Source organism: Squalius cephalus (assembly GCF_949319135.1).
Source record: "Squalius cephalus genome assembly, chromosome: 10".
Lineage (NCBI taxonomy): Eukaryota > Metazoa > Chordata > Actinopteri > Cypriniformes > Leuciscidae > Squalius > Squalius cephalus.
The window spans coordinates 18,715,104-18,729,142 of NC_137131.1; the positions used below are offsets into that span (position 1 = coordinate 18,715,104).

The window sequence follows — 14,039 nt, forward strand, 5'->3', positions numbered from 1 at the left end:
CGCTGAGAGTGAGCTGAGTCTGGCCTCTGTAAAGTTTTTTGAGAACTTAAAAGAGGACATTCCCCAAAGTCTCTCATCTGGTCCTGCCCAGCTCCAAGTCTCCTGGGTATCTGCTGGTCCCGCCCAGCTCCAAATCTCCTTCATCTGTGATGGTCCAACCCAGCTTCCCTCTTCCGCCTCCTCTAACTAAACCCCAGATTCCTCAGCCTCACCTTCGCTGGCTCCATTCAGTCCCTCATCTTCTCCTCTGTTATTTACACGCACAGATCTGCTTCAGGCCTTCCAATCTCCAGTTCCGCCTAGGCATGTGGATCCCGTCTCAACCTCAGACTACCGAGCTTGTCACTCCACATCGGCTCGGCTCCGCCTTAGCTCCTCCCTGCCTCGGCTCTACCTGGGACCAACGTCCTTACAGCTACACTGGGCTCCACCTTGGTCAATCGTCGCTCTGCCTGCGTCACGGACTACCAGGCCTTCAGCTGCACTGAAGGTCCGGAGGTCACCCACCCTCTTTAAACTCCTCTTTTCCCCCAGCTTAGCCTTGGTCCTTGGCCTCAGTCCTCCGACACCCTGGTTAATAATCTCAGCCGCTCGTCACCACGGCTCCGCCTTGGCCAGCAGGACCTACGGTGTCCCCGGTCTTCTCGGCTCCGCCTGGGTCTCCGACTCTCCTGGATCCACCACTGGTGGTCGGACAAATGACTCCACCCTGGCTCCACCCACTATCGGTTTCGCCGTGGGCCTTCGTCCTGGCTGTGCTCGGAGTCTTCAGCTGTCTCCTCTATCCATCATCTCCACCCTGACTCCTCCTATTATCAGTTCCACAGTGGGCCTTCATCCTGGCCATGCTTGGGGTCTTCAGCTGTCTCCTCTATCCATCGCCTCCACCCTGGCTCCTCCTACTATCGGTTCCACAGTGGGCCTTCATCCTGGCCATGCTTGGGGTCTTCAGCTGTCTCCTCTATCCATCGCCTCCACCCTGGCTCCTCCTACTATCGGTTCCACAGTGGGCCTTCATCCTGGCCATGCTCGGGGTCTTCAGCTGTCTCCTCTATCCATCGTCTCCACCCTAGCACCTCCCTCCCTCCATCCACTCCCCATGGACTGTTCTGCCTGTCCCTCCTTGGTTATGACACTTACCTTAAATGTGTAATGTGAATAAATAGTGTTCATTAACAGCCATTGTGATAATATGCTAACTTGAAACAAAATAGTATTGTTTACAGCACAACTTAACGAGCGGATAGAAAATGATTCTCAAAAATAAACCTACCCTGAAAAAAAACAGTCACTAGAGCAAAAAATGTGGCAAATACCACCGTTACAACTGTTTTTTCACATAACCTAAATAATGCATGTCATTCAAGTCAAATATAGTATTTAATATGACTAAATTCACCTGAAACCAATTTTTAAATGTCAGGTCAGACAGACAAAGCTTGTTAAGTTAACAACAGCACATTCACTTTTTACAGTGTATACAGTATATATATTTGTATGTTATAAAATAAAGAATACGTTTTATTTCTGTTATTGAAGTACTATGAGCCCCTAAAACCACTGATAAGTCATGCAAGACAATCGAGTAATAAGAGAAAAAAGGTGTGCCTGTTCCCAATTTCTGTTCATTTGTTGGTCTTAGTTAAGATAATCATATACATCAGCAGTACCACTTCACCACGATCAAACGATGACAATAGAGAGAGAGGATTTGACACAATTCTCGGAGCCTGAGGAGGACTCTAAATTCAAAGCTTATGCAAATATGTTTGCGGTATTCAATCGAAGACTATTTGAGCTAGGGCAATTCACATGGAGATTGAGGATAAATATGTTTTCATTGTGCTCAGACAGTAATACATTAATTTCCCTTTATTATTTGTAAGAATCACTGGCAATATCCTTCTGAAATAAGTATGACATTAAAGGCCCAGTGGAAAATCAGGATGGAACAAAAAGTCTTTAATTTAGTTGGTGCCAGAAGGCATAAATGTAAACTTAATGAAATAGATCACATAGTGTGCATTCTGTGCATTCATAAAATACAAAATGTAAACACAATATTGATTTGACACAAATGCAAAAGCCTGTTCCCAGACCTTGCTAATCCACCAACAATTCAGCAAGCAATGAATGTTTCAAATTTCTGTCCAACAACCAGGAAAGACCTTCAGCCAGCTTCAAAGTTGCCAGTAACATTGGAAGACATTCATGGACACCAAACTTTCATTTCTTTCTGATGTCTCTTTGTTCAATCTCTCTCTATCTCCCTCTCTCACTTTTTTTCTGCTCTGATATTAACATTTTGCTTGTGGCAAGTGGAGCTAATGTGGATTGGTATTTTCATTATAAGTCACCCCAAAGCCATGCTCAGCTGTATCTGTGGTTTCCAAATTGAGCTGTAAATTTTGAGAGCATCTGACACCCGTGCCCCAGGCTTACATCAGAATACTAACAAGATGACGACGACATTTCCGTCTCCGTAATTCGAGTTGCACCGTATATCAGGTCAAGCCAGAACACCGTCCGCTAGAACACAGCAGAGTGTGGGACAATCCAGACATAACACTCTTTAAGTATCCCAGCCACACCAAAGAGAATAATGAATGAACCTATTTAGACTGGATTTACTGCCACTTTAAAACCTGATTGCTGCGAATTCAGAATAATTCATAAGACTTTTAGTGCCGTTTATCATGTAGCCTAGGCTGTTTCGATGTGAATGGATGCTTTATTTGTAGTTTATCAAATAAACTCCTTATCTGCCAGTGTAATATGCAATATCAATGCATATGTATCAGTTCTGCCTTTAATTAAGGGGCATGTTACCACAGTAGCAAAAATGTAATCTTCACTTCACCACAAAGCCTGGAACCATGTGAGAGGGGGTAAGATGAAGTTGAGAAATATTTGATGAGCAACAAGAAGAAAGGAATGTTACAAAACACAAATTTACAAATTTCCTGTCAGCTTCCAAGAAACACAACTGATTGTAAATTGCTGTCTAATATTGTCTGATATTATGTGTTTGGCAGATGTTTTTATTAATAATAATAATAATAATAATAATAATAAGTTTCATTCAGCAAGGACAAATTAAATTGAAGAAAAAGTGACAGTAAAAAATATTTCTAAAGTTACAAATAATCTATTTAAAATAAATGCTGTACTAATAGTAAAATAATAAATATTTTGTATTATTTTATTTATTTATTTGAGCACCAAATCAGCATATTAGAATGATTTTTGAATGATCATGCGATACTGAGGACTAATGGTTGCTGAAAATGTAACTTTGCCATCACAGGAATAAATCACATTTTAAAACAGTTCAAAGTTGATCAAAACCTTTTTCAGGATTCCCAAAAACACAGATGGGCTGAACAAAAAGCAACAGTGATGGGCCAATGGACTACCGATCTCCACCCAAACACCAAAGCTGTGGCTTCTAGACATGGTTTAGTCAATGTCCACTCTTAGCACATGTGAATGCCTACCAATTACAGTACATGGTCTACATTTCAACAAGCAGAGCGTTTATATGCAGAGCCCCACACAGCTGTGACCATGAACCTCTGTTTTTATGACTGAACTAATTTTGTGGTTTGTGCCATTTTGTATTTTTAGAAGACATCGGTTTGTTCAAAACACACAGAGAAGGACAAGTACCAAAACACAAAAAGCGCACAGACCATCAACTGAATTTCTTATTGTAATAATGATGTCAGAACATAATGTTAGTTAGATGGATACTTCTATAAAGGCAGTCTGTATAATGTTTTTAAAAAAAAATTATACTCATATAACTGACCAGTTAAAAATGCTCTTTCTCAAACCCTGCTAAGTTGTATTATTAGTATTAGTATTATTATTAGTATTATTATTATTACTAGAGTTGCACATGTGTAATGACCCTAGTGTATGAGGACCGGGAGTGCCACAATTCATCTGCACCAGCAACACTGTAGTGACAGACACTGGCTGGGCACATACATTCACACAACTTGTATAAAAATACACTCATACACACACAAACACAAACATAGACACACACACACTTCAGGTCCCTGCCTCTGATCTGTCAGGTATGGTTACAGCTATAAAGGGCACATACTCCTGCTGAGAGAGAATTAAGAAGAGAGGAATGAAACTTGAACTTGTGCACACTGTTTGTGTGGAACAGACATGATAAAATTAGACAACATTATTGCGTTTTTTTTTTTTGGTGCCAAATGCACAGATAACCCTTTTAAAATGTTAAAAGCACTGCTTAAATCAGCTTTGTTACTTCATGCAGTGCACATATGACATTACATATAGTACAATATATCATTTTGTGTCATTTGAGAAGTAAATGTTATATTTTGAATGATTATTTCACTACTATTTGTACAAAATTAAATGTTGACTTGAGAAACATCCTGTGAGCCTTACCATCTGCTAGTGCAGCTTTCTAGACAGATCAAGAGGTCACCAACAGCATTTAGTAAAAGTGCTTTGCTTGTGAAGGCCTTGTCTTCCTCTCACCATCATGCCTACACCACCCTTTCATCTGCAGTTGTCAAAACACGCAGGGCAATAATGGCCGCGATGAACTGCTTTTCAGTAAACATTAGCAGCAGCTCAGAGTGCAGGACATGCCTGAACTGTCTGTTAAAACTGAGAGAAGGCCCCACCGAACACCTGTGTGTTTTCGTGAGTGTGTGTTTTCATTTGTCTACATGACTGAGAGGTGGAAGGTGATGACATGGTGGAATGGACCGGGGGGCAGCACGCACAAAAACACACACACACACACACACACACACACTCATATGGCCACTAGAAATTCCAGTCACAGTCATGTTACAAAATCACTCTGAGGTCGGGGAAACAAAGAAGAGCCCTTGGGGTGTGTGTGCGTGTGTGTGTGTGTGTGTGTGTGTGTGTGTGTGTGTGTGTGTGTGTGTGTGTGTGTGTGTGTGTGTGTGTGTGTGTGTGTGTGTGTGTGTGTGTGTGTGTGTGTGTGTGTGTGTGTGTGTGTGTGTGTGTGTGTGTGTGTGTGTGTGTGTGTGTGTGTGTGTGTGTGTGTTTAATGGTTCTCTCAACCAAACCCACCAAAATCCTGCCTGCAATTAAAAAGTGCACCGCTCTGGCACCACAACTAATTTTCCCTCGGTTTCTACAGCTACAAACCAGTAGGGCAATTGTTATTAGTTCTCCATCGGTTTCAATTTGAATGCCTGAGAGCCAATTAAGGCTGCGGCTGATTGAATCCGCCCCAGGACCTTCCCATGCAGGAACCCAAATGAGTTCAGCCTGAGGTGGGGAGGAGTGGAGAGATGGAGGAAGAGGGGCACAGAGGTTAAATAAGAGGAGTTAAACTAGCAAATCCCATGCACACTGCAGTCAGGAACAATGGTTGGCTGCAGTGCTGACGCAAAGTAAATCAACTATCCCAACTTATTCATTCAGTCCAGTAGCTTCGTTAGGCTCAAATTCCACCAGCAACCTCATGACCTTCTCCAGTCAGGTATTAGCAATACAAATTGCATCAGACTGCTTAATTAGCCAGTGCAATGTACTTAAATGGAAATAAATTACATTCTTTTGCTTTCTTCTTGCACTTTAGTTCTCTTTTGATTTCACAACCATGTAGGATTTAAACACAATTGCTCAGTTTTATAGTTACTCTTTATGTTTTCAAACGTAAGCATCTCAATTATACTACCTCTTTTGTTGCTAAATTCAATGGCAGCATCACATGTATGCTTAAAGAGAAGACAATCCCATAATGCACTGCGACAAATATAAATTTCATTCATTGCCAAAAAATATCGATAAAAATATTTCAACAAACAAATATTAACTATTTTTCTAAAAAATGGGTCAGTAAGATTAATTTATTTATTGAAAAAATAATACTCTTCAGCAAGGAAGCATTAACTTCATCAAAAATTATAGTAAAAACATTTATAATTGTATAAAAAAAATCTCAAATAAATGCTGTTCTTTTAAACTTTCTATTAATCAAAGAATTCTGAATAAAAATTTAAGCAGCACAACAGTCTTCAACATTGACAATAATAAGAATTGTTACGTGAACACCAAATCAGCATATTAGATTGATTTCTGAATGATCATGTGACAATGAAGACTGGAGTAATGGCTACTGATCTTTGTCATTACATTGCAAAATATATATATATAAAAAATAAAAAATAAATTATATATATATATATATATATATATATATATATATATATATATATATATATATATATATATATATAAATTGTAATCATATATTTTTTTTAATTATGTTTTTATTATTATTATTATTATTTTAACCAATAAATTGCGCCTGGGACAGTATGAGACTTTTGCATAAAGAAAAGCATAAAAACTTTTGAACTGTAGTGTATTTGAGTGTGCTCATTTCACTAGACTGAGTTCACTAAATATTAGAACACAGCTAATAAAACAAAAACAGACAGTATAGCAAGAAGTCCTCTTGCTAAGAATGTCTGAAGTTCAGCGCATGACATATCCTCTCATCAGTCATCATATTGGAAGAGAAGTGTATGGATGGATTGGACAGAATCATTGTACAAACATCACACACTGCTTTTAGCTAAATGACGAGGCAAGCAGCTACTGGTCTCATCCACATCACAGGATAAGCTTCTTTTCATCTGAATTGAAGTAATGATTAGCATTTTTTTTTTCCCCCAAAGTGGTGGAGACGAGAGAAAAGCGTGCTCACTTTTAAGGAGACACTTGAGAGACAGAGGGAGGGAAAAGTTTTTAAGGGTGTCAGTGGATAAGAACTAGAGGAATTAACCCTAAAGAAAGTTTTAGAGGAAGACCAGGAGATTTATGCCTTGAGTTGAAGAGGATGAGTTTAGGTGCCAACCTCGTAGGTATTCAACCTATTCAAAAACAGCTGCCAAGATGATTAAGACACAGTCCTGAGGAACATCAAAAGCGCGAGTATCAGGCTGACAGTGAATATTATAAAGTTGCTAAAATGATAATCAAACAGCTGACACTTGATAAGTGACTTCATTATCATTTGATATATAAAATAATACAATAACACTAGAAAACGCTTTCTTAATCAGTATTTAAATCAGTAATAAATCAATCAATTAAACCTAAACGTCATTAAAAATAAAATAAAAAAAATGGTTGCTTGTGAAATTAAGGCTTGTCTTTAGAGAATATATCTTGAGCAAATTATAAATCATTTTCTAATCTTTCTAAATTAAGCATAAATGTATGTAAGAAAACTTATATATATAAAAAAATTAAATATATATATATAATGGTGACTATTTCTCAAGGTTTTATCTTGCAACTTTATTTCTCACAATTGTGACTTTATATCTCAAAGTCACAATGTGACTATTTCCTATTTGTACTTTATAATCCACGATTACCTGTTAAGTTTTAAATGTTTGAAATAACAATTAAATCTATTATTATTTAAAATGAATGTATAATTTGAAGACTTTGAAAACTAATTCTACTTTTCCCCTTTTCTTCTTGCTGTAAATACATGCAGATAAACTTAAAGAAGACCTAAAAACCAACCACTGCTGTCTGTCTAAAAACCCAAGAATCAAAATGTTTTCCACAGTCTGGCCAAAGTGCAAGTCTATGACAGCTAAGGAGAAGCGTTTCCCCTCCTCCTCGAATGGACTCCAATCAATGGGAGCAGAGACCGCTTCAGTAGCCCCTGCCCTCCTTTCTCTTATAATTACACCCCTCTGGATTCTCTGAGTACCAGCTAGCCCAGTGCTATTTGCGGTAATTAGTCCAGAATGTAAGCTGTCAACATGCAAACCAACCCAAACCCACCATTCTTCCTCCTGCCAACTCCCTCCTCCCTTCAACACAACAACACACACCTTACCTTAGCTGCTGGAGAACATTAACTTTCTTTCCTCCTTCTTTCTCTCCCTCTCCCCGTCTCTCCTTCGGCTACTCATGTCAAATCTAGGTCTCTCCGAACAAAATCTTAATAATTAACTGGCAAATTTTAACATGATTGCTTGTGACACACCTACTCTGGTAATTATTGCTTTGAGGCCATTTGCTAATGAAATTAATGCATTCGTTGCCCTAACAAATTAGCATAACTCATGCAAATGGCCCACATTTTAGACCCACTTGCTAAGATGGAAAAAGACAAGGTGGTGGTGGGGGGGGGGGGGATATAAGAAAAAGCAGTGTCAACAAAATGCAGTGAAATTAAATTGCACATGCATGCAATGAAGAAATTACATTAGCAGAATTGCAAGCGGTTATTTTTTCTATAGCCATAATGGCTAAAAGCTCTTCATTTTAACCACCGGTGAGCACAGTAATGCAATGCTTTAGGATAGCGGCTTATGAGCATATGATTATCATTATCATCATTACAGTCATTGCTGATCTACATGCGCATCTTTCCGAGAGCAAATATTAAATGACCGCCATAATACAGACATTAAAAGGTTATTAGACTGATGCATTAAGTGATCTGAGAGCGGGCGCCGCTGAAACTCCATCAGTGAGTGAGAAGGAAGCTGTCTCCTCTGCACAGACAATGTCTGTCACAGAGCTACTGAATGTCAGCCCACCATGATTTTTAACACACTGACTGGCATTATTAATATTTGATGACATTACCCCAAACTGGACACAAAATGAGGGATGTATTTTTGAGTGTATTTTTGTTTTGTTTTAGTATGTGGGTCAGGTTTTTTTCCTGCATTGTAGCAACCTGATGTCCCCAAAAGTATAGTACAACAATGAAATATCATGTGGGGTCCAACCTGTTTCAATGTGGAAAAAAAGTCTAGTCACCTTTATTTTTATAGTGCTTTAAATAATACAGATTGTTTCAAAGCAGTTTTATAAACTGAAAAATAACGATTCAATGATGCAAACAGAGTTAAATTTGGCTGTAAAGCAGCTCTAAAAAGAAAATAGAGTTCACTGTTCAGCTGAAGTCTGAGTCTGAAGTCAATTGTTAAATTAGTTAATCTATAAAGCAGTTCTGCAAAAAAAATATTTCATCGTCCAGCTCAGTTCAGTTCTCATACAGCGGCGTCAGTACAGTCAGATCAATAATATTGTTGAATATTAAGTGTCCCTAACTAAGCAAGCCAGAGGCGACAGTGGCAAGGAACCTAAACTCCATCAGGTGACAGAATGGAGAAAAAAACCTTGGGAGAAGCCAGGCTCAGTTGGGGGCCAGTTCCAACTTGGTGTGACAGTGTTAAAAAAAGTATTAATAAACATATCTTTAAACTACAGATGCACTAATTGACCGGCCAGGGACCGGAATTGGCTGATTATCCACATGATCGCCCCGGATGGTGACAAGCTGGTCAGACTCACGTCTTTCCGATTCCGATTCCGAGCCGGTCCTTTTTGTTGCCAGCGGGACACGGGCGATAACGTCAGTCTCCCTCTCTTGAGTGACCCACAACCATCTTACCTCACTCACTCGTCTCATTCGCTCCAGTTAAATAGTGCTTTTATTACGCATAATTTTACTAACTCCTGCAGGTTTCGTGCTCACACCAAAAGCGTGCGCACCACTGATATAAGTGGAGCGCACAAGCCGCCTCTCAGTCTCAAGCAGTTTGAGTAGCAAGCATCAAAATGAGTGGCTTACTGCACTTAAACGGTCAAATTCACACAAAATTATGTCAAAATGTCCATCTTGGCGAGTGTTCAGTTTAACAGTCAGTTTTGGAACCTAATTAATTTAGAAAGATAACGCACGTTTTGAATCTGTACAGTATATAGAGTGGTGCAGCCTGGTATGACTTATGTTGTAGGCCAACCGGCAGTTAGCATTACACTGGTTCCCTCAACAAAAACCCAATAGGATTTTTTCCATAGGCTTTTGGATTATCGCAAAATAAAAAAAAAGTGCGTGATCAACAAAAGTTTATGATACTTACAAGTTTTGCCCATCAAGATAATTTTCACAGATAAACACAAATGTTATACATTTTGAAGCCTAAATGCAGTCGCCAGAAATAAAAAGCTAAAGGTAGGCTATAAACGGACTACACCAAGGTCCCACAAATTCATCGTCACCATCACCAAGCTTCCGACAACTCTTTCAGTTTTTATCTAAAAAACATTTTACCAGAAAGTTTGAAAGTTAGTATAGTTTATAAGAGCGCGAGTATAAGCATAAACAGGCTGTTTGAAAGTTAGTATAGTTTATAAGAGCGCGAGTGCATAAACAGGCTGTAAAAGCGGACTGAGCTTACCTGTTATGCGTTTAAACTCCCTGACTGCCTCTAGTCCCATTTAGCCACTTGTTAGCAAACCGCATGTACCAGCTTCAAAAAAGGGTAATACTGATGTACTTTATGTCGTAGAATAAAATGTGAAAGTGTCATCATGTTGAGATTGTGTTCATCACAGCCATTTAACCAAAAACCCACTGACTTTGGGATGATGCCGGAAGTGCTAAAATGCTAACTTGTTTATGCCTTTTGGCCTACAAAGTGATGTCATACCTGCACCACTCTATTGGATCCATGCATAAACCCTTAAAGTGACAGCAGTCATGTTAATAAAAGAACAAAAGAGTTCCTGAAACAAATTTTTTAACATTAATCTGTATTTAATTTGACACAATTTTATAACTGTCTTTCTACTAGTCAAAGTAGAAATTATTTTATTTTATTTTATGAAAATAAACTTTTGCATTGAAAAGTATACTTTTTTTTTGTATATGCTGTCAATTATAGTTCTTTGAAAGAAAATCTGAATCTGCAAAAATCAGTATTGGCAGGTCACACTTAATAAAAAAATTGAAATCGGCCAAGACAATCTGTACATCTCTACTTTAAACCCATTATCATGTTGTTCCGAACTCATGTCACTTTCTTTTTTTTTCAGTGTAACACAAATTAAGTGTTTTTGTCCACATTATGAGAGTCAATGGTACCCAAAAATTTTAAGCAACAAAATGGACATAAAGGTGGCATGAAATGAATCCATATGACCAAATCAAATATTTATCAATGCACACATACACAGACTACATCAAACATGGTAACACAAAACTAAAACATCATGACGTTTGGTCAACAAGTGAACTTTGACATTTTATGTTTTATGGAATATCTGATGAAGTCTTTGTATGCGTGCATTTATGAATGTTTTGATTTGATTTTAAAGTCATTAAATTTTGGGTCCCATTGATTTTTTTCTAAACAAATTACGGTATTTTGTGTTCCGCATAAAAACACACATCGAATGAGTTTGGGACAACATGAGGGAGAATAAATGATGACGGAATTTTTATTTTGGGCTGAACCATTCCTTTAGTGAAAATCTAAAAATGCAGAAAGGTTTCTGTGAGGTGCAAACAAATTTATTCAAAGGAGAGTCTCCGCTATAGAACGTTTTGCATGAGTATGTTCAGTTTTCACACACCATAAAACAACAGCAACTGTGTACACGAATACATATGACATATTCTTAAGAGCATGTTGGTAAGGTGTGTTGTTGCATGGCAGGTGAGGAATCGTAGGGATAAGTTGCAGTTTAACAGGATTTTAAATGGGCTAGCATGGATTGGCGGGCTGGAGCTGTGTTCACTCAAGAGAGACAGAAGCGCTGCTACACTTCCCTCTAAATTGTTTTGCTCAGCGTCCTCAGCTTCCCTCTGTTGCCCCGAGGCTCACTGTGGTAACAAAAGCTGAAAATGACTCCCATTTAAACGGTATTGGGTTGCATTACCATGGTCAGGTGGGAGAGTCTGGAAGCCATTATGGAGGTTTGCAGAGGCCACTTGGTGCTGCAAGGCGCAAAACTAGACAAAAATAAGAAAAGGCCAGGGAGAGACCTTGAGTCTATATGATCACTCAGGCTACATGTACTAGCCAGGAATTTACATTTACATCAGTTCTGGGAAACAGGATCAAATATTTGGATGGATCAGGTTGTCCTATTGGGTCCGATATAAAAAGCACCAAAAAGTAACCTTTTAATGCACTCATCCTTTAATGCTGCAGAATCACAAACCGAATAAAGAGGTTTAACAGTAAAATCTTGATAATCAGATGATGCCCTCAATACTAAACCAGGGCAGCTGATATATCCTGCCAGAGAATATGGGAATAATCAATTTTAATGTTATACTACAGTTCAGTCAGACAGACACAGTGACTTTTTAAATGCTATTGACTCAAAAAGAATACCACTGATTCTTGATACAACTTTACCTGCCTTCATTATCCAATATGAAATGAATCAAATATGTTGTTAACAGAAATGTACTATTTTGTTTTTTCTTTATTTTTTTCTCACAATTATGACATTAAATTATCCCTCTCTCTCTCTTCCTAAAACATGTTCTCTAAACATATAACTTTTTATGAATTAAAATGTATAATAAACATAAGAAAATTAATATTTGTTTAATTGACACCATTACTATGCCCTGGCAGAATGAAAGGGTTAATTACATTTAAATCACAATAATTTAAAAACATACTTTTCATAAATCACACTACCTGAAGTAAACATTAAAAAAAATCAGCATTCACTTTTCATATTTCATCTGCATTGAGTTTATTTATTTATTTTTGGGGGGGGCAGGTATTTTGGAAATTGTTTGGGATTTTTAAATACTACCCTTATTTTAAATACAGTAGGTCCTGTTAGTAGCAGAAACTCACACATTTAAGCCATCTTTAGGTTATCTAAATGTGGTTTCCTCATTGCTCAATAAAAGTCAAAAAGACAGAAAAGAGATTAGAGATTGAGGAATATGAAATGAAACAGGCCTGAAAGGGGGAAAGGATTGGTGTTGCCAGTTAGCCTTGAGAGTGGTTGCTTAGATGTGGAAAAAGCACTAAAAACTGCCTAAAAAGCACTTAATAAGGAAAGGATTTGATATCAAGATATTTTAAAGAATGAAAAATCCAAGAGATTGGAGTAAAAATGAGAGAAAAAGAAGACTGTTCCACTCAAGAAAAGACAAATCAGGCTGCTTATTCTCCGCACGGCGATATGTAAACTCGAGATGTAGCGCTTGTATGAATACACAGCAAACACCTAAACGCAGTAGGGCGGTTGAACCGCACGTCAAAGCGGAGAACTGACCCTCTGTGTGATGCCACATCAACATCTACCATTTCACACAAATGAGCTCCTGCCGCGCCGGGCAAGATGGCCACGCGAAATTAGCATTGGAACACATCGGGGAGAAAGCGTGCTAAATTTGAGCTCGCAGACTGAATATGGATTTGGATATTATGTTGTCCGTCTCCCATGCCAAATATTATGACCGTTTATTTTCCCCACAGTGGGTGTCTTGGCATATTATTAATGTAATAAAAACAGGCTTTTATATCCATCGACCAAACCAATGACATGGGGAGAGAGAGAGAGAGAGAGAGAGAGAGAGAGAGAGAGAGAGAGAGAGAGAGAGAGAGAGAGAGAGAGAGAGAGAGAGAGAGAGGAGAGAGAGAGAGAGAGAGAGAGAGAGAGAGAGAGAGAGAGAGAGAGAGAGAGAGAGAGAGAGAGAGAGAGAGAGAGAGAGAGAGAGAGAGAGAGAGAGAGAGAGAGAGAGAGAGAGAAATGATTGCTCATTAGTAGTATTTGTGTTCTGGATCCTTTGGGCTTCTATCTGTTCCAGGAGCTGATGTTCTTCTAATGAGTTAAATACTATCTGCTGCAAGAGGGCATCAACCTATTACACACGCACACACACTTACACAATCATAGACATACACTAGAGGTTTAGGAGTTTATAGTGTAGAGTTTGTTCTCCGTCAGAACTACTTTTCAGAAATAAGGTATGAAACCTGACACTGAGAAGAACAGTAGAGCTGCTGTCCACTATCAATATCGCCATACTAGGTAAACAAATAGCAAACAAATCTGCATTTTAGGCTTGCCATGACAGAGAGTGATGGAACATGAAAAAGACCACTGTAACCAAGGGTGAACTGCAAAAATGATGTTTCCTTCATTTTAAACTTACAAAGTTAGATGGAAGAGAAACTGATTGCACACAGTATTCATAACTA

At 38.5% G+C, this 14,039-nt stretch overlaps 1 protein-coding gene across 1 annotated transcript in view; it reads right to left on the reverse strand.

Annotated features, from left to right (window-relative positions):
* Window positions 1–14,039, reverse strand: part of LOC307166021 (uncharacterized protein) — a 127,401-nt gene that overhangs the window by 78,711 nt on the left and 34,651 nt on the right. The window lies entirely within an intron of this gene.